Source organism: Rhipicephalus microplus, chromosome 1, assembly GCF_043290135.1.
Source record: "Rhipicephalus microplus isolate Deutch F79 chromosome 1, USDA_Rmic, whole genome shotgun sequence".
Taxonomy (NCBI): Eukaryota; Metazoa; Arthropoda; class Arachnida; order Ixodida; family Ixodidae; genus Rhipicephalus; species Rhipicephalus microplus.
In genome coordinates, this window is record NC_134700.1 from 254,866,262 (window position 1) to 254,887,208 (window position 20,947).

General features: G+C 44.8%; 1 protein-coding gene across 1 annotated transcript in view; it reads left to right on the top strand.

Annotated features, from left to right (window-relative positions):
• The first annotated feature begins 1,033 nt into the window (after positions 1 to 1,033).
• Positions 1,034 to 20,947, top strand: part of LOC119164602 (uncharacterized) — a 156,814-nt gene continuing 136,900 nt past the window's right edge. Inside the window, exon 1 of the mRNA XM_075893676.1 lies at positions 1,034 to 1,423. The gene's annotated coding sequence lies outside the window, so the exon portion shown is untranslated. The remainder of the gene's footprint in view (positions 1,424 to 20,947) is intronic.

Sequence of the window (20,947 nt, forward strand, 5' to 3'; positions counted from 1 at the left end):
TAGTTGAGTACCAAGTACTCAAAGTGATTAAACATTTTTTCTAAACACATACCGGCTGGACGGCTTTACGCTCTCCCATAGTAGAGTACCTAGTACTCTAAATCGTTACCCACTTTTTCTAAACACACCTGATATTACGTGCTCTACGGAGTACAGATATAATTGAATATAATGCATTTCTCCATGGCAGAAAACTGGAATGCTTTAAATCCACTCCTTAGGAGAGCCCCGTTGTGCTCCTTTTCGTGTCAACTCAAAAATGTATAAAGAAAGGAAACCACGAGTGTTGTGTGGCAAGAAAAAAAAACTGAAAAAAAAAAAACCAATGAAAGTAACACGTCGCAAACAGCCTGCAAGATACCCTGCGGAAAGCCCCAGAAAACCCCAGAAAAAAATTCCCTCTGTATTTTTCAGCCGGGTAGCCGATTGCCCCCGTCTTCGGCGTAAGATATATACTCCATTACACCATGTCTCCCCCCCCCCTCCCCCGTCCGAATAGCCGCTCTTCGGTTTCGGAATGAATGGCAGTGGAACGACGCTGCACAAGACCAGCCGTTTGCCGCTGGGAAGAAGCCGTTGAAAGCTACCTGCGGCCTCTGTAATCACGGCGAAGTAAAACATACACGAAAGACACAGATTGTGCGCGCGTATACTATACTACTGCTGTGCTATTCGCTGCTAGCGGGCGCTGAATCACCCCGTCTCCGGTATTGCTGCGCCGGCGTGTCACGTCTTACATTTGTGTTTTCTACACAAGCAAGCGCATGCGGTGGTCGTTTTTTGCTTTCGTTCGCGTTTTCGTCTTTATTTCTCTTGGCGCCTCTCACGGGGGAGCGTGGACTTAGCGGATGGCTGACCGCGGAGAGGAAAAGGCTTCGTGAGCACGATTCCCTCTCGGTCGCAGGCCCACCCTCACCACACTTTTGTTTGAGGCTCGCGCTCTTTCCACCGCTGGTTTCCTCCTTTCCACCCGTCTTCGCGCTCGGTGAGTAGCTCGGGCCATGAACGAACGCCCAGGAGAAGGCGAAAAAAAAAAAAAAAAACGCGTGCTCCTCGCGTAACGCATTTGCAGACCGAGAGCCACGGTTGCTGATGCATGCCCTACCGCTGAACGCCTGCCTGCCCGCGCGAAGTTCGCGTTTCGTCACCCTGCTGTTCTCGATCGCACTCCTACCAGACAGCGCCCGTCGTTTGTGTGGTGTGGTGTGACCCTCCGCATTGAAGTTCGAAAGACACCTGTCGGTGCTGTTTGACTTCTCGGATACCATTTTGTGAAGCACGTTTTTTTTTTAATTTATTACGGTTGTGCTTGGCCACGCTGCTTGTGTGACAGAAAGTGCGATATCTTCGGCTTCACAGTGTGTCGAAACTGGCTCCTACGTAGCGCTGCCATCGTTGCGATCGGAGATAAATGCGCCATTGAGTAAGTGTAACCGCTCATCTTATTGCTAAACTCGCAAGGTGGGTTCGACGGCCGCGATACAATTGATAACACGGTTGTTGCACTATATGAAAATATGTAACTGTGTTTTTTTATTCTTGTTCTCTTCGTGAAAACCGGGGTGTTAAGTATTGTAGGGACTCTTTCGAAAATTTATCGAAGAGAGCTTGTGCAAGTGTAATGGGTTTTACGACAACGGAGGAAAGAAAGTAATAAGAGACGTTACTAAATGGATGATGATTCGTTCAGAAAAAGATTGCTACAACACTGTTCCGCCTTCTAACTCAATGTAAACACTACTTGCACATACAAGATGGTGAAATTTAGCAGCCCTACCAATGCGGCAGTGCAGCTAACAATGTTGTATTGTATTATAGCGCTGTAACTTAGCACGAAAGTGAGTACACACAAAACCCGAACCGCCTTCATTGATTCACAAAACCTTTTTTAGTGTCCTGAAGCCCGGTCTTTTCAGACCAGCTAACTGTTAATATCGGGCTGTTTCATCATACATAACTGCACGGGTAGCATCGCAGCTACAACAACCCAGCAGTGGAGTGTCATAACTACTAGCGGATGTGTCGGTCAACATGTCAATGTTTGTATCTTACTTGCAGCGTTAATGTCCAAGAGATTGTCGAACCACCCGCTTCCTATCGCACCGCTACCAGCTAACAGTAGTATTAGTGACTCGACACTCTACAGACGCTTTCGCAACTTCTTAAATTTTGTCAGCTGTGAAAATAAAGTTCACTGCGCAAAGATGTGCCACAATGAGAAATTTGAATGACGAACCTCGTGGTTTTCCCGTAATGGAAGCTCGCTTGCATAAACGTGCGGTGTCTTCACGATAACATTCGTTAGCGGAATCAAGCAGTGAAACAACGTCCTAGCACGCCTGTCTAAAAGGCAGCGAAAGAAGCGTGTTTTGTCGCGTTGATGCGGATGTCCGGTGTTGGGGTTGCGCTCAGCAGTCACGTTTTTTATCCTTTGTTTTCTCCTCGCGACTAATTAATAAGCGCCGCGACTCCGTAAGTCGCCATGATTGAGTCATAGGCCACGGGAGATCAAAGGAGAACCGCGAAAGGCTTAGAAGTAACCGTGGTAGCCAAGGCCACTTAAGGCAGTAGCTATGGCGGTAACATACTCTAGGTCTTCCTCGCAGACCTGGCTGGTAATAAACTCCACTCATGCGTCCATTTCTACGCAGCCTGTTCGATTCAGCTTTATGTGGAAAATTCAGAAGAGCGCGAGACACTTCATTGCATACAATACATGGTGTTTCTCAGACAGCACAATCTGTATCTTCAGCCTGTCGAAATACTTGCCTTTTTCTACGTTGTCCAGAAGACTTTTTTGTTTTCAGAATAGAAAAGCTTGCCGAACCAAGCGTATAGGGCTGTATATAGCCCATTCAATGCATTCAGCGTACAATACGACAGTAGTCTTTGTTACTTTTATAATCGTTGCAGGAATAGAGGCTGACATTGTTCTTACCCAGTAGAGTATGGTAACTACGGGTTGGATAAGTAATTCTGCAGTACTGGGATGATGCTGTATTTCTCTTGACGCACGGCACTGGCAAATCGTCAGGGAGTTACTTATCTACGGGAGCTCTCACGGCCGTCTGCCTTAAAAGCGCTTCATTAGTTAGGCCATATGCACTTTCGCAGCCCATAACGTCTATACGTGCCAGCATTATCGTAATCCTCCACCTACGCCATGTTTATTATATTAGGTGTTACCTATAACTGATGGCTGCAAATTGTTTCGATTAATGCATTGTCGCCTGTCATTGCGGTCAAATGGTTATGGTGCTAAACTGATTACCCGAGGGTCGCGGAATCGAAAGCAGCTGCTTTTTGATGGAGTTGAAACGCTTCGGGCCCGTGTACATGGATTTAGGTGTACGTTAACTAGCTACAGGCAGCCGAAATTTCCGCAGCCCTCCACTACGATAGTTATAGCGCGAGAACAGAACGACGACCCAGGTACAAAAAGGACACGAAGGACCAACTAGCCCAAGCTGCCACACCTCCACTTACTGCAGTTGCAGCTGCTTTACTGCAGTTGCAGCTGCTTTACTGCAGTTGCTGAATTGCGAAGACAGTTTTCAAGAGGATGACGACTTGCTGAGCCGGCCTATTGTTGCCCTTGCGAACGGCAGCAGCAAGCTGTCAGCGTATGTCAAAAACACTAATGCGCCCTAAAGCTCTCATCATCGAGCAGCGATAGACAACATGCAGTGGTCAATGTAAAGGTTGGCTAGTAGTCACGTATTTGCAAAGGTTGGGTGGTAAATGTAGAAGTTTGGTGGTGGTCACAACGCCAAAATGTCGAGTCTGTATTGAAATGACTCTCAGTCATCTACATTGACACCAGAGCGTGAGCTTTCACGAGAAGCTCTGTTAATATCTTGGGCTGTTTCCCTAATCACGGCACAGAGGATCTCGTAGATTTAGGCCATTGGAAATGTTGCCACGCATCTATTCTGGTGTATTGACGAATAAGTGTGGAATACAATATCATGTAATTAAGATATCAACAATAAAGTTTCTTTAGTTCAATATGAATACTTGTACGGAAATCACGACGTTTAAGCAGAAGTAAAAAGAAGGGCTGTGTGAACAGTAGTTAACCTGAAAAAAAAAAAACACATTGAAATAATATATCGGATAACCCTCGTTTAGAGAAAAATGAAAGTGTCACTTTGTAATTAAAGTTTTACGCTTATTAACTAAACTAAAAAATCTCAAGAACGACTGCGAAAACCTTTCCGTCGCTGAGCCCACGAGCCAACACACGCAGAGATAATATATTAGGAATTAACTGTAATATCATTGTGCGGAGCATTGTTTTAGTATTTGGGCATACTTTTTCTATGTAAATGTGCGATTAGAAATGGGGAACTGTTTTACAGTTTTCCTGCAAAAAGAACAAAGCAAACTTGAGACCACGTACCAATTGGCTATAGCTTCTGTTCTTTCTGCATGAATTGATTCCCGAATCAGACATGTCGGCACATATGTCGCACTAAAACATAGACGCTTTACCCATACTCTTTCATTTGGATAGAGTTGGCTTGAATCTCATTATGTGGGTGATATGAGACAAGACTGCGCAATGTTTTTATAACGAACAGTCTCCATTATTGCAGTGCTAGAAAGGAAGCGTGCCCGACCAGTACGCTTCGTCGTCTTGGATAGCGCCGAGCATTTTGAGTTTTTTCATCCAAAATCTGAGCTCTTTCCATGCTGTAATTTTTCTCGCATACCAACGTAACACTAATGTCTCGCCTGAGGGATGTATCGAGTCAACTTAGCCATATTAGAGGCTGTGTATACAATATATAACTACCAACACTACTTGTTGATCTCCCTGCCTTTCATTCGTTGCCACCAACTCATTTCGTGATGTGATTAAAAAAGGGCGACAAAGATTTTTGGAGCCCGAATAAAATTTTTGGGAGGACGTGACAGAGAAGGGGCTCCTATGCGAGAGAAACTTGTCAAGCAGTGCGCTTAAGCTCCTATTGCTGAATTCCCTCCAACCTCCTACTGGGTGTGGTGCGAAATTGAATGATATGATTGCTATTTCCTTATTCTCATCCGTACGTAAGAGCGTGTGGTGTGAAATTGAATGAGGCGATTGCTGTTTCCTTACTCTAGGCCGTACATAAGAGTGTTGGTAATGCGCGTAGGACTGCTTCTTTAATACTTTGTACAAGTTACATTTCTAAAGATATTACATCACGATTGAATCGATCGTACGTGTGTGCTCGTATGTAATTTTCTTCTTTGAGTTAATCCGCCCTGAGGCATCAGTACACGCTGCACATGGTTGTACAGTCTGGATACCAGCCTAAGATCTAGGAGAGACCAGTGGTACGCACCACAGAGTTGTCTAGCGTCCTCGGTGTGTAGAGGTCGCGCATGCTGTTAGTGGCGTCAATGAGCCGCTTGTCGCTGAGCACATGTCCTAGGAGATGACGCCAGTCGGCTTCCCGCATCGGCGCTGGACAGAACAGGCAGCTCGAAATGGTGTCGATTTAGCGTACTACTTCGTGCGGATTTGTCTGTACTGCAATATTACGTGAGGCATTGTCCGCCCTAAAAGAGGTGATTAATGTAAGATAAAGAAAGCTTGGTATAAGAGCCATTGGCAGCTCATCTGAAGCCAATCTGGCGTGTCGGGTAAGTCATCTGCAATCTTGTTCCTCCATAGGTTCACGCAGATCGTCAGGGAAGACTAAGCTATGCCTAAGCGCTCATGTGAAACAGTGCACCTGAATTCTTAAAAATAGAAAAGCCGAATCTGATTGCGACGGCCAGTAAACTATGCAGCAAAATCTAGGGCAACATAATGGCATTTACCACATGTTCCACAGGGACACATCGCTGCTCCATCGGATGTTGTAGACATATGCGTTATTAATGTACTTCGAAGGGCATTTTTATTGGTGGAGCTGTTTGAAGTTTTTGTTGAACTCTGTAGTGCGAATATAACGCGTCATAGTCATGAACCAGTAGGCGCTATCTTGTTCCTCTTCTTCTCGTGCTCCGTGACTCTTGGAGAACGTGCGCCTGTTCGTCTGGAGCTCCACCACCTAATGAGCGTTTTTATACTAACCATAACGCTATAAGTATAAGTAAAAAAAACAGGTAACGTTACAGTTTCAGTACACCAAAATAAAATGTTATCACTTCATTTTACCAAATTTGAGGGCTTTCTTAAATGCTGTTCCGAGGCCTTTAAATAAAAAAAAAGAAATGTGCGGCATCAATGTGCGAATGAAACCATACGTGCTCAGTTGCCAAGTCTCGATCTTCACCACAGACTGTTCATGTTTGAACTGAAAATTATAGCACAGTAAGAGCGCAGACGTTGTGAATATCGCTCTGGCATCCGCGAAGACGATGCGTAAGCTGGGGCGCATGTACTCACGGCGGAACGGCGGCCAGCACTCGAGCCCGGGATACCCGCGCAGTAAAGGCACAATTTCTCGCTCTGCCCCGGTGCACTTCCTGAGGACTTCAGCCGACACTTGGCCCTGAGCCTACGACGTATAGGCCCAAACAGCGCTGTTTCCGACTCAAATTCGTAGACCGAATACAGCTAGTGGTCAGAAGTAGTACAAGTAGTTGTGTATGCATTCTGTAGGAAGGCTTTGTTATTGCGGCAATAAAGTGTCTGTTATAGAAACCTATATAGTAAATTAATTATCCGGATGAATCCACGACTGCGTCTCTGGAAGCCCGAATCACTTGGAGACATTAAGCTTAATAGGCCAACCAATCAAACCCCGGTATTAGATTACAACAACCACGGCAAATACTCGCGTCGAGAGGGTTTCGGAGCACCGCTTGCTTTCTTTGTTATCTCTGCTCTTGTGAAGAAAACATGGTGGTGAGCATTGTGCAGAAACGAAGAAAGTGTGGACGACGAAATTCTCCCTGCCTCTAGCGGCGTAGCATTGCGAGAGAGAAAGAGTAAGGAAACACATGCATCGCGTTGCCGTTCGCACGGTTTCGCCGCAGCTCGCGTTGCAAGAGCGTCGAGGTCACGGTCAGACAAGCGCCGAGCACGCGCCTTTCCCGTAACTCCTGCTTTTGTTTGAGATCGGGGACGTTAGACGACTCTAGAAGCAGATTCGTATGCGTTCTCGCCCATATTTTGGACATGCCTCGTATGGCAAAGGCTGTATAAACGAGGCTCCGAGGAAGTAGAAGTAAAGGACAAAAGGCGGCGCTGTTCGCAGAAGAAAACGCGCGGAATAAGCAAGAAGGGTTTGCGCGCCGTCGTCACGAGCGTGGGTTAGTCACGCTAAAAGACGAGCCTTATTTTATCTCTCCCTCTCTCCCGCTTATCTCTTGGTCGTGAAAGACGTGACAGAGACGGCGCTGAGTCATGAGCGGCGTGGTCGAGTCGTGAGGTGACTCGTTTGGAAAACGACCACGCGCGCGGTTCGTGATGGTCGCACAGCGACGGCACGTGAGTCCCTCGTTTTGGCGCGTTGATTCTTACAAGCCCTTTTCGCGAGTTCTGTGGGCAATCATAATCTATAATATTGTGGGAATTTTGCACGTCCAAAAAAAAAAAACCGATATGATTATGAGAGACCCGTGGTTGAGGGGTTGAGGGGTCCGGACATTTTGGTCACCAGGGATTCTTTACCAAGCTCACAAATTTAAATGTATGGACCTTTGATACATCACTGTCATAAAAAATGCAGCCTCCGCTGCCCTGATGCCATCCCGTGATCTTCGTTTCAGCAGTCGAGCACCCAAGACGCCCGCGGTGGCTGAACCCCGTATTCACAAACGCTCCTCGACTCGACTCACACCCTTCACTCGACAGAGTTGAGCACTGCGCCACCGCTCGGCTGAAAATGACGCTGCACTACTCAAGAATCGCATCAGATTGTCTCTGATTTGCAGTGACTTGCCGTGCCTAGAGACGCCGCTCCGATCGGCTTTCTCAAGTGAAGGTGAAGCGTTGAGTGAAGGGACGTTCTAGAATACGGGGGTGAGAGTGCTGAAAGTATGCTCGTCCGAATATCTAATAACGGGGAAGATACGCACCTGCTTCAAGCCGGACCTTCGCAGAGTTGACAATATTGCCTACATATAGAATGTGTAGTGGGCGAAGGAAGCATAGTTTTAAAGAAGCTCTTAGAATTTACTATAACTCTTTGGACACTTTTCTCGCAGCAGTGACGCGTTCGATTGAGTAAACATGATTCAACTTCAATTTTTGAATTGCCAAAATCTCGGAGCATATCGCACGGACGCGCCTCCCTTACTGTTTGTAAGGCCGCGTTGTTTATTCGCAGCCCAATTGGCCGCTGCGGATGGGCAAAACTAATGAATAGTTCGCAGCCCCGTTCTGGCGGTAACTTCTATATACGCGCCTAGATTGCACCATCCTTGTCATGAGTTGCGGAAGAGCGGCTAGAGCTAACGGCAACTCAAAGCACGCTTTATATACCAATATGATCTAACACGCACATCTTGTGCGTATATATCTAATTAATATTGTGACTAGCAAGGACAACGAGCCCTTACATGCACACTTCCTTCATTCATATATACTAGCTACACATGGAGGGAATAATCGCTGATTGTTGGTAACACAAGTGCTCGAATTCCAGAACGACATACGCGTCTCAGTCGGCGAGTTATGCTAGATAATTTTTTTATTTTCAATGTTACGAGTCTATTAGGACACAATGGCATATGGGCGTACTTATCCAACGTGAACGCGTGACAAGATACAGCGCATTTAAAAGCACAATTGTATTTCACACTCCAAAACATTTTGTGGAGGAACTGCGCAGTTACCCACGAAAGAGGCTCCTTGCTCGTCTTCAAGACGGAATTTGCGCAAAAGATCGCACACGGCACGCCAAGAAGGGGCAGTTTCCTCCCTGTAGAGTAAAGCGTCCGTTTTTTGAACTGCAGGAATGTTCACGCCATGTGCAAACTACCCATCAGTGCCTACATAAGCCTGTTTCCTTTTAGATGGTGCTGTAGCGTGATGTGGTGCAGTGGTTAGTGTACGCGCATGCTGGCTGAGTGGCCGTGAGTTCGAATGGGTGTGGAAAGTTAGTTACTCCTCTAAAAGAGCAACCTCGATACCCCTTTTCCTCCTTTACTTCTTTGAGTGTACATGGAAATGTGATAGGGTGCACGGGTCTTAGAACATATCGTAAGCATGTATGTGCTTACAGAGCCCACACCATCGGGGATGACTCAAAACTCTTTGGACGAGATAAATGCGAAATAAATGCATTTCGACCGCACGCAAAACCGTCATGAGATAGATACACACCATATTGTGTGTCGTCGTAATAGCGAGCGCGTGGTGACCCTTTGACGTTCTGCGTGAATCACACGTGAATCAAATGGTATGCGACTTTCTTTTTTCTTCACTTCGACATCATGTAATTGTGTCCACAGTGTCATCCACACTTCATCGCTTTGGTGTTTTCTCTCAGTCACCATGCTTGAAATGTCTTTTTTTTTGCGGAACAGCTTTTCTCACGCACACAATCGTGACGCATGGCCAACCTGTTCATAAGAAAACGAGTAGGCGGACGCTTACATGTATACTATCATCGTGACATGAATTCCCAACAGCCCGAGCAAGCCTTCGCAATAGTATAGGGCGTGCCGTCTACTTATCGCTATGGACAGGCACGCATGTAGGCGCAGAGCTGCCGAACATGATGCGCGCGCCTGTCATAACTGAACGGTGCGCACTAATTCATCGTGAAGGTTTGCCACTGTTCGGGTTTCGTTTGACGCTGATAGTACGTCCACATTTTCGGTTAGACCAGCCTAGTGGCTAAGGCATTTCGCTGCTGATCAGCAGGTGGCGGGATCGAATCCCAGCCATGCCGGCTGCATTTTCGATGACGGTGAAAACGCTTAAGGCTCGTGTGATTAGATTTAGGTGCACGTTAAAAAAAAACCTTAGGTGGTTGAAATTTCAGGAGCCCTTCACCATACGTTTTCTCTCATATACTATTGGGGTTTTGCTACGTTGAACCGCAATAATATAATTAACATTTCATTTTACTACCATGTAAACAAAGATATAAATAGAAAGCCAGTGGTGATGCATACCCATAAGGACTCCACACCCCTTTGGTATTCATACTCGGAATGTACATGTTCATATGTAAAATGCATTTGCGTGCCACAGACTTGCTGTTCAAAGAAGTGCGAAAAGTGAAGAAAAGTGAAAGGAAGAAATTCAAAAATATTTACGCAATGATTCTCAGTAGTGGCCGAGTCCAGGTTCCTGCAGAACATTTACTCAAACCTTAGGGTGCTGTGTGAACGGGATAATTAAACATTAGTGACATGAAGCATCAAATAACATATCAAGTACGCATGTAAGAAAGTCAGCTTCTTCCTCGTCCTTCTCTCTACATCGTGTCCTCATTTTTGCGTAACAATAATGTTACTCTCTTTCGCACTGTACAGGCAAGCTGCGCCTCAAAATTGAAATATCTAGGACGTTGGGCATCCACCGTCCTCGCCGTCGTAAGCATTAAATGCGATATATCTTATTCCCCCCCCCCCAAAAAAAAAAAAAAGACATACGGAATTACGCGATAAACTGTCATCAACAGTACGACTTGGATCAGCTTGTTTCTTCTTTTCTTCATCTTGAGTGACTATCTCACCGTATACGCTGTTGTCAACAGGAAATTTTTTCCGATTAACCTCCATATACATCTGGCATCCTTCTCCCTCCGCCCCGGATCAACGAGCGTCATACTAGACGTTAGTCCAGTTGCAGCAAAAGCGAAAGTCCGGAGGGAATCTCCACTTCTCGAAAAGCGAAAGCGTGGGAGGCAAATGCCTTTCACGAAATATAGATGCACGATTCCGCATCTGCACTTCCGCTGGCCCACACACGACCCATGCAAACTTGACTGCAGGCGGCCCGCTGCTGCGCGTGAATGAGCACTTAAGAGAGTCCCCCCTCCCGTCTTCCTTTGATTTCCTGCCTTGATGTCTGCCCCGCGTATCTGAAGCGGAAGTAAGGGCGTACGTAACATCGTTTGAATTCGCTTCCAGAACATAAGAAGGGCATTCATAATCCTTTTCGAAAATGAACCTTTCGGGTTAACGTCAGTATATCCTGTGAAAGATCTTACATGAAAAAGGGACAAGCCTTGTTGATTGATATGTGGGGTTTAACGTTCCAAAACCTTCATATGATTATGAGAGACGCCGTAGTGGAGGGCTCCGGAAATTTTGACCACCTTAGGTTCTTTAACGTGCACCCAAATCTGAGCACATGGGCCTACAACATTTCCGCCTCCATCGGAAGTGCAGCCGCTGCAGCCGGGATTCGATCTCGCGAAGCGGGTCAGCAGCCGAGTGCCTTAGTCACTAGACTACTATACGGCGGGACGGACAAGCCTTGTCGTAGAAGGATTGGTGTTTATGGGAGCACATAGGAAACATCAGACCTTACATCATTCATGAAGATCGGGGGTGCTATAGCCTATACATTAACGATGAAAGCTATTGCACCCGCGCTTATTTCACACGTCTATTTTTCTCTCCACACTTTCCTCATATCCTTCTCCCTTTTTCTTGTGCAGTCTAGAAAACCGGATGCCACAATTCTGGTTGACCTCCCTGCCTTTCTCTCAATTTGTTCTCTCCCTCTCTTCCAGCTTTCATCTGTATATAAAAACGAGGCGGGCATGGTTTCGGGAACGCTGTCTTCATATTTTCCCCGCATATTAATTTACTTATCTTTAGATACATTGATTTACCTAAACTATGATGGAATCATATGCACAGATTGCAATAATAGTAGGCGTACATACGTAAATAGGGAGAATTGCAGCAAATACGGGGAACTATCTTGTTCACAATGAACGATTAGGAGATTCCATAGCTGCTTAAAGGCTGAACTTGGAAGTTTAGGTAAATGGTCTGCCATGGTGGTTATGATACTTGACTCTTGACTACCGGTCAGGGGATCAAATCCTGGCAGCGGCGGGAATTTTTTTCATGGAGGCGAAAATTCTCGAGGCTCGTGTACTCAGATTTAAAAAGAACCCCATCAGCAGGTGGCCGAGACTTCCGGAGCGCTCCACTACGGCGTCTCTGGTTGTAGGATGTTTTGGCATGTTAGCCCTATAAATTATTGTGATTAATATTATCTTTAGCCAAATGAATGCATTGGCCATCATTGCCATTCTTTTGACACACCCTTTGCAAAAGAAGTACTATACCCAAGCCATCTACGGTAATTTGTGTGTGTATGGTCCCCACTAAATATATCTTAGAAATTGTGCACTATGTTTTTCTACAGCCATTTTGCTTGCTATATTATTGTAACGAATGTGTAAAGCTGATACTGTAGATGCATTGTTGTGCTATGAATACAGATTAGCGTTAAGGAAAGAAGATGGTGCTTATGGCAAATGTTGAGGATACCTGAGACCCGCCTTGATGTGTTAACGAATACGGCATTTGTGCTGAGCAACATTACATTGACGTGGATACCTAACGTTTAATTTTCTTGACAGTTTGTTTGCTTTCCTTTTTCTTAAAAGGCTGGCGACCTGGTCATGACACGTTCGTTTAGAGGGTGTGGAAAAAAAAGTAATTGTTGCTCTTGCCATTTTGATGGACGGGAAATTCCGTGGATGTGGTGGAATGTGTGGATTTGTACTGCGTGTTGAGAAATGACACTATTTACCTAAAAACGCGGAGAATCTGTTTAATTTTATTGGACCTACTGAAAAAGATTAGGCATAGGCATGTTCACTGTGTCCTGTAGTTCCTCACAATACACCGCCGTGACTGAGCGACGCTATGTTGAAAATATTATTTGAAAGATCGGCTGAAATTAAACAAGCTTATTTTGTGATGTTACTTTCCTTTGTCTATCTCAACGCTCTTTTACTAAAGTTGAGGGTATGTAGTCTTAAGAACACAGCAGCTTCCGTTTATGTAAATATATATGCACGTTACGCTATCTAGCAAAAAATAAAAGAAGGGGTCCACACTCACCGTCATGGCTGCGAAAAACGCTGAATAACAAAAGCAGGTTTTTTCGCACGATAATACTCCGTAAGTTGAACGAGACATTTAGCGCTATCGTAGCTCAGTTATTAAGAGCATCGGGTACGTAAAAGAGTGTTGCAAGCTCGGTCACTGCCAGAGGCCAGTTGTATTTTAGTACACAATACTTTCGTCACATCTGTATGATAATCACTACTATATATGTTGTAGAACCGCACTTGAAATTCCGCTTGAACTTGCATCTATTTGAACTTATAACACTGAGGTTAACGACCTCTGTAATAGATGGACGGATGCGAAACTTTGTTTAGAAAAAGTTTATTTACAGCATGTACAGAACACGAAGGCTTCATACAATTCCAGTAACAGGGCACATACACTTCTGCACATCTATATTTCACGACTAACATCGCTACGTTACAGTGAAGACATTTGCTCTAATATACATGATTATGTTGGCATACATGTACACAAAAATTCAATGTGATATCACGATACAAGGGTATAACGATACAATAGATCCAAATGAAACACAATTTGTAACAAATGAAATCATATATAACAATTCAACGGGCGCTGCTTAGCACCAAGTCGGTCGAAAAATGAGTTGTATCCTTTCGTGTTCAACCTTGACGAAAGGGCTTTGAAGTCCTGAGGCGCACGACTCCACGCACAGCGGGCCGCTCCCATGATGGGACAGTCAGTCCAAACCCGACCGCCGCATCGTGGGCCCTCTGGACAGTCCAGATTTGAACCCCGACATCGGGGCTCTTGATAGCGGATAACCATTTTCCTTCATTGAACAGGTATGTGCCCCGCAACGAGGGGCAACGCCAGATAATGTCTTCTAGGCTAGTGAATTTATTGCAGTGCCTACAAGAGCTGTTAGGACGAATTTTGGGATATATTTTATGCAATAAAGCGGGGCTGTGATACAAACTCGTTTGCTGTAGCCTCAAAGTCAAACCCTGCACTAGATTTAACTTATTGTTAAGAAGGAGAAGGTCTCTCCTGCCGAGGCAAGAGTGCTTGATAATTTCATTACAAGTGGTCGGTTGATCTCTGTTCTCCACACTGCGGGCCGGTGGGGAGTTGGTTCTCCGTGGTCGCGGTAAGCGAGACCTCGCGCCTTGAAATGGGCCAGCTCGTTCAGGTTTGTGGGGCCTTCCCTGATGGATCCCTTGTGAGTGGTGAACCACTTGAGTGTGGGTGGTGATGCTTTTGCCCTCCAGTATGTGATAGGCTTCTTCACACACGGCGCCAAGGCTGAAGGCCCGGATGGCTGCCTTAGAGTCAATGAAAATATGTTCATGCTTGTCATCCAGAAGCGTCAAGACAATGACCACTTGCTCGGCTGCACATGACCACGAGCATTGTACTGAAATAGCGTCAATAATCGAGCCCCTCTGGTTGATTGATACTGTTTCAAAACCATTTCTGCTGCCATAATGGGCCGCGTCGACGAAGCAGCTTCCGCCAGGAACTTCTGACACCCAACGTAGCAGCACCTCTGTAATATCTGCATTATACGGGCCCGATATGGCTGGGAATTAAACCTGTGACCTGGTGTACGCAGCACTGGAACTCCGCTGCAGAAAAAGACTTTCTGAATCGCAGGTTTCCAGGAATGGTTTCGATGTGCAGACTAAGGGCTGCTTTCATAGTTTTTATTTGTTTTAAAGTACAGAGTTCTTAAATACCACAGCCTCAGTAAAACTAACACAGAAGTGAAATGAAAAGAAAAGAAAGACAAATGAGCATTCATGAACAAGTGTCGTGAAATTTTTCATGTGATAAGGAATGGGCACTTCCGGGCAATGGATTCTCGGCTTCTATTGTTGAAGGGAAAAAGCAACATTTGAATAGTGTGCTTGAAAAAACTTACAATGTTTCGGGCGTGGTCTCTCCTCGCATATAGAGTGGAAAACTTCAGAAAGCGGTCTGAAGTGTCGAGGCTAGGAAGATTACGATGAAAATAAATTTCAGGCATTCATTGTGGATATGTTTCACCCATGTATATAAGACCTAGCCGGGGAAAAAAATTCGACGGAAAGAAATGGCTGTTATACCCTTTGTTTACCAAACGAATCACTTTTTTAAGGTATTTAAATTATTTGATAAGGCATTTCCTGTGCGGAAGCTGCATATCTTGCCAACATATTCGCAAATGAGACGAACAGGGTTCGTGTGTCAGTAGTTTGGTTTCTTGAGGCGCAAGAAAACATAAGTGTAAATGTAAACGTACGATGTATGATGTAGACAACCTGATCTCTTTAGGACCTTGCATGAACTAACAATATTAAAAAGTCAAGGGCAATGAACATTCGGTAAAGAGCATAATGATGGTCTTAGACAAACGAATAGATATTTACCATGGTTTGGACCTGCTACAAAAGTGTGAGAAGGAATTATTAAGGGTGGCGTGATCGAAATAGGTGATTTATTTTTCCTGTTGTTCTAGTGTGTACCTGAGCTGTAGCATCCATTGGGGAGCGAGGCAAAATGTCGGCTGTGTTGGCGTTAATGTGTGCGAGCCAGCGATGCGTGGCGTCTACAGCATAATGAGGCAGGCAGCTGCGCCGGTACAAGCGGCCGCGACCTCGAGGCTCCCTATTTACGTGTCACTTTCGCATTTGCTAGACCATAACGGCCTGATACGCATGGAATTGGCGATTACGACTCGCGCTGCCAGCCCCATGAGGATTAAACGCGCCGAATGTGCATGGAACCATCGAACAGTGGAACTGCATTCATATTTGCTGTTATGCGTGTCTATAGGTTAATAAGTTCTTAGATTTATTGCGATAGCCATTGTATGAACACTCTCGGCTAGATTTTGCCGCTGGCGTCAGCGACCGCCGTCATCATTCCCCGTGAATGTATACGAGGCAATATATATATATATATATATATATATATATATATATATATGCAGAAGAATAACTCCAGTTGCCGCAAGGTTATAAATATGAAAGTAGATGCGCTTTCACATAACAACTGTTTATTCTGCCGACGTTTCGACGGGAACCCCTTCTTTCTGAAGGCATGAAGAAGACAGGGTTCCAGTCGAAACGTCGGCAGAATAAACAGTTGTTATGTGAAAGAGCATCTACTTTCATATATATATATATATATATATATATATATATATATATATATATATATTGTAAGACAGTAGCAGCATTGAGGTCGCGACGGCGTTTATTAGGCCGAATCGCCTGATCAACACCTCAAACGAGGATGACGTTTTTCGTGATGACGATTATATACAGATGAAGAGGATGAAAGTGAAACGCTGTGAATATTGTGCTTACACTAATTTCCCCCTCGCGCCGAAATGGCCAACATGGCCGCTGTTTATGACGGTTGTGTACGTCGCACGAATGGTTTTAAACGCGACACGTGAACAACCACCTCTCCGTACCAAAAAAGGCCGTCGGAAGGCGTGACAACAATATATATATATATATATATATATATATATATATATATATATATATATATATATATATATGCAAGAAAAAACGATTGAACTATTATGCTTCCAGCATTACCAGCGAGATGGCGAAACCAGCGCGCGTCACCAAATCGTCATGACGCGGCGGCGCGCGCTCTCATGTCCCACGCGTACTTTGCCTCGTAGAGAGAGAGGGTGGTGGGGTGGGCGCTCACAAGAACGCACACTTATTTCACGGTGGGGAAGATCATATACCTGAGGCTGTTACCGGAACGATTTTGTTGTGGTTTGATTTGATTGATATGTGGGGTTTAACGTCCCAAAACCACCATATGATTATGAAAGACGCTGTAGTGGAGGGCTCCGGAAATTTCGACCGCCTGGGGTTCCATAACATGCACCCAAATCTGAGCACACGGGCCTACAACAATTCCGCCTCCATCGGAAACGCAGCCGCTGCAGCCGGGATTTGATCCCGCGGCCTGCGGGTCAGCAGCCGAGAACCCTATGGCCACTAGACCACCGCGGCGGGGCGATTCTGTTGTGGTTACCGGGCGCACAAAGGTCACTGCATTGGCGGCACAATCTCAGTTTTGGAAAATGGCGTGCTTTTCAGACACGGCGAAGCAACTACTGAAACACGCATTCGCGTTCATCTGTACCTGTGAGTACGTTTCGTGCGTCATTTGTGCGTGAGCAACGTGGGGCACGTTTCCATCTGCTTGCATATCTTCGCGTGACATTCCAATTTGTTGCTATCGCATTCATTTCTTCGCCTTTGCGGCAAACCTGCGACTTTGTTGTTTAAAGAGTTAGTTTCATGCTCTAGTGATCTGCCATTTAACCTAGAAAAAGAAAAGTAAGTGTGAAATTTGAGTAGCATACTTCATAGCAAAGGCAGTCAAGTAGGTCAGCACAGTGTCAGTTTGGCTATCAAAACAACAGTTGTTGTCACTGAATAAAGTTTCGATACCGATGAAATCGTGGTTCCTGCTGTGTTTTTTTTCTTGTTTTTTTCGACAAGGTAAATGGTGATACTGAAAAAACAATCAATTGGCAGCCCATGCTTGTGGTATGAAGGCTTCATTGTAAGAGCGGAGCACTTTATGAACCAGGCATGTCGTATGCTCTTGTCGTTTCATGTTGTTTGGCATGTAGCGCAGCCGTCGGTAGCATTATGAGCCCGCGTTTTTTCTTTCGTTCTTCGAGTGCCTTGAGAATGATATCAAGCACGCAGCATGGCCCCGGATATCGCATTTTGGCGTATGCTGTCGTCGCGTGGGCAACGCAGCTATAACCACGTAGGCTCTAAAAGTAAAAAAAGAAGCAATTAAGAACTTGAAATAGAAAGGAAAGAATAAATAGGAAAAGAAATAGAAACGAATAGAAATAGGGAGATAGAATGGCAGAGAAAACTTGATAAGATAAAAAGAAAGAAGGAGAAAATCAAAGAGAAACAAAGAAGGCTGTCTAGCTCCGCAGTTCCTTCAGGCTTCGTACCACTAGTGCTAAGCTGTCCCAATCGTTGCTGTCCGCATTTCTTCGCACTAGTTCGAGTTAAATTTGTGCTTGCGCATGTTGCAGGTAGATGTAGTTGAATGTTAGGGTGACGAAAACGGTACACAGAGAGACTGAACCTCAAGAGCGCTGACAGGCAGGTTAAACTATAATGCCAGAATGCAAGCAACGCGATGACATCGACGTCTGCGCCTGGGCAGAAAGTGCCGGTGTGAAGGAAAATCAAAGACGAGGAAGGTACGTTTTACTTTCTCATGACCAATTCAAACACGTGAGCTCTTTAATAGGCGAGCCAAAAGAGGGACGAGTTACGTATGCTTCCGATGCACTGCGGATGTCAGCTGCTTCCACAATTTCTCCTGCACAAGAGAGTGTCGTGGGCTGTCTAAGATATGGGCAATAGTGAAATAATGTACTTGAATTTGTCCTAATAGGGTCACATTTTGTCTTCACTTCTTTTTTCTAAACTTTATTGTTACCAATCATTTATTTTTATGCACTTGGCGTGACCCACGTTATTAAGTTATATAGCATACATATTCTCTGGTAATATATATATATATATATATATATATATATATATATATATATATATATATATATATATATATATATATATATATATATATATATATATATATATATATACAATGAAGTGCTAACATAGGACCCGGAAGTAAAAGTTCAAAAAATCAAGCACGTAGGAAAAATTGTTTTGTAAAGGACTGACGTTTCGGCCGCGGGACCGGCCTTGACTCCGACGAAGGCCGGTCCCGCGGCCGAAACGTCAGTCCTTTACAAAACAATTTTTCCTACGTGCTTGATTTTTTGAACTAATATATATATATATATATATATATATAGTTTTTCCACCACATCGTTCGACATTTCTTGAATTGTGCTCTGGAACACCAACGGATACAACGACGCTCAACGTATGTCTAGTACACACTGACGCTCGCGAAACTAAGTGTCTTGATGAGTGCACATAAACAAAGATGGACACACACAGACGTGCATATGTGCAATTAAACAGGAGCGGAAACAGAACCGTACGGAATGAAGGCGCGCTTCACGCATCCTATATGCTATAGTCTGCATAGTTTGCGCGCCACGCTGAGTTATGCAGACCATTTCATTACCAGAACTTTTTAATTAAACTGAATTTGTGATCCAGCGCACAACCTATTTCTCTATTTGTTGTTGTTACTCAAGTTGTACCGTGAAGGCAAGCACATTAGGTATGTACGCGACGGGCCGAAAGTGCGGTTGGGAAAAAGTAAAAAAAATGACTATAATGAGACAATCAATGCAACAATGAAACGCAGACACATGGTGGTATCATTAACATTGTTTGCTATAAGAATGTTTTGCCCAGAAATAAAATAAATTTTCTAGAGGGGATCGGCTAGCTCTGTAATTATGCCTCGCTCTGTTTCGACTGCGAAAGAGAAACACGAACACACAATTTGTTCATGAGACATTCAGACAGAGCAATCGCCGACTATATATGCCAGGGTAACACCGACGGTTGCTACGCCACCACTACTACAACCGTGCAATTTCTACGGATAACTATCTTAACTAAACAGCCTCTACCTGTCTTCTTAACTTCTCTCTCCCATTGCGTCAATGCTGGGTGGCGAACCAAATTTCTTCCTTTTATTAACCTCCTGTTGTTCTATATACCTTTTATCTCTCTGTGTGATGAAAGGCAGAGTATCGTTGGAGAATGGAGGGTTTTTGGCAATGAACAACGCCTGAACAAGAGATGTCTAAAAAACAACATTTTCACAAATAGACTAGACTCTATCAGAGGTCCAAGGATGTGCAGTCTTTCTTTCAAAAGAGAGCAAATAAATTCAATTCAATTCATTCCGAGAGAACACCGAAACTAGTGACTTTTTTATTTCCCGCTTTAATGTACCTATTAGCCTGGTAAATATTTTGCAGAATTTTTAAAAGCTCTCGTCTGCTCTTTCTCATTCACTGGAAGTACTTACGGAATGGTGGAGGCTGCGCAATACAGTGTGTTCACTCACTCACTCAATTAATCAATCAACCAGTTTATTGATGATTGATATGTGGGGTTTGACGTGCCAAAACCGCCATATGATTATGAGAGACGCCGTAGTGGAGGGCTCCAGAAATTTCGACCACCTGGGGTTCTTTAACGTGCACTCAAATCTGAGCACATAGGCCTACATTTCCGCCTCCATCGGAAATGCAGCCGCCGCAGCCGGGATTCAAGCCCGTGACCTGCGGGTCAGCAGCCGAGTACCTTGGCCACTAGACCACCGCGGCGGGGTGATCAATCAATCAGTTGCGCACGAATGAATGTGCTAGCGAACTTAAGGTTTCTCACTCTCTTTAGTCCGCCATGGTGGTGTAGGGGTGGTGGTGCTCAGTTTCTGACCAGCAGGTTGCGGGTTTGAACTCGGCCACGGCTGTCTTATTTTGGCGAAGGTGAAGTAATTGAATGCCAATGCACGTTAGAGAACACCAGGTGGTTTAATTTTTTGGAGCCGTCGACTGTGCTGTGGCGTACCACACAATCAGGCTGTGGTTTGCACGTAAAGCTGCAGTTTATATTATTATTATTATTATTATTATTATTATTATTATTATTATTATTATTATTATACCCTCATCATCGTCGTCGTCATCGCCATAATGATCATTTTCTTCAACAATGGGCTCACAGCCGTAACCCTGAAGCAGCAAGGGCTTGCTTTGCTTGACGCCATAACCGTCAGATTGCCCAATCAGCTAACGGCCATCAGACTCGAGCGAGCAGATGGGTCAACGCGTCGCGCCGTTCGCCTCACTGGCTCGCATAGCCGCAACAAGGCACGTTGCGTCAAGACACGTGTTCCTCGTTTACCTTCCTAGAAGCCATATCACGGGGTGTCTGGTGCCGTAGACGTTTATCGAACCCTCGTGTCCGCCAGGGGCGATGCGCCAGAAAGG